This window comes from Echinops telfairi, unplaced genomic scaffold (assembly GCF_000313985.2).
Source record: "Echinops telfairi isolate 266 unplaced genomic scaffold, ASM31398v2 ScPeMD7_33;HRSCAF=127, whole genome shotgun sequence".
NCBI classification, from domain to species: Eukaryota; Metazoa; Chordata; class Mammalia; order Afrosoricida; family Tenrecidae; genus Echinops; species Echinops telfairi.
This window is the reverse complement of record NW_022103930.1, coordinates 958,381-959,790: the sequence shown is the minus strand read 5'-3', so window position 1 is coordinate 959,790 and position 1,410 is coordinate 958,381.

The following is a 1,410-nucleotide window of genomic DNA, read 5'->3' as shown; positions in this document are numbered from 1 at the left end:
TAGGTATCCTACCTTGTTCAAGTTCATTATTTATATTGTGTGAGTTATGGGCTTCCAAGTTCATTCTTTTGAAGATGGAAACTCAGATATACCAGCACTATTTATTAAGGAGACTATTATCTCACTGTTGAATAGATTGAACAGCCTTATAAAGTAATCAATTGGCAATAGATAATATAAGTTAATTTCAGTCAAAGATGAGTTAATTCCTGAACTTTCAGGACTACTTCCAAAGCCTAAATGTCTCTTTATATCAATACCAGACTGATTTGATTACTGTAGCCTTATAATATCATTTTAGCTCAGACGTGTGATTCTTCCTGCTTTATTCTATTTTCAAAATTTGCTAGGGCAAAATTTGAGATTTCTTGCCATGCCACATAAATTTAAGGATTGGCTTTGCCATTTCTTCAAAGAAGGCTGTTGAAATGTTGGTGGAGATTGCATTGAATTTATAGAATACTTTGGGTAATATTTTTAGTACATAAAATGACAAGTCATTTAAATTATTATTTAAGTTCTTTATTAATAAGCAAAATATTTTAAAACATGTTTGTAAACATCAGATATCAGGCTTTCTTGCTTATTCATGAAATTCTTCAAAGTACACGGCATCTGACTGTATACATCCTATCTTTAAGATGGATTGTGGTCACTATGGACAAGTCTGCTGCTTTCAGTATGCTTAGTAGCTCAAATTGAAATCTGATCCTGAGTCCACTGATAGAGTAGTCTAGTTCATTTTAAACAACAAATCCTCCTGAATCCTGGATTAAATAAATCCATGATCTAGTCCATTTGAATATTCTCTGACATCTCTAATTTAGTTGATAGCTTCTTAGTGCTGAACGGTTGAGAGAGCGCACCACACAGTACATGCACTGTATTTTGTAAATCACCTAAAGAATGTTTACATCAAGACTCAGATGGCCTGCAAGATTATTTGTTGCATATTATGTAAACATAGATCTTTAGAAAATGATTTTTGTCAAGATTTTGAACACTGAGGAGGTCACCTAGCCTTAGATGAATAATGAATGAAATAGAGATGTTAGGTACTTTTAGCAGGAAGTTAGGGGCCCTGGTTGCACAGTGAGTTCTACCTGAGGCCGCTCTTCAAGACAAAAGTAATCTGCATTTCCTGTGAAGATGGATAACCTCAGAAACCCTCTACTCTGTTCTGATGTCACTTGAGTCATAATTGACTCAGCATATTTGGTTGGTTTTATCATGAAGATGTATGCATTGTCAGCCTAACCTCTTCACACATTTCCTTAAGATGCTGTCTTGATGTTGTTATGTTAAAACCTTGCTAGGGGCAAGAGCTTTTTTGATGTCTTTAATTAAAATTACATATGCTCAAATGATACTAATATCAGTCAATGTTAATCCTATTGTCGTATGTTAGAC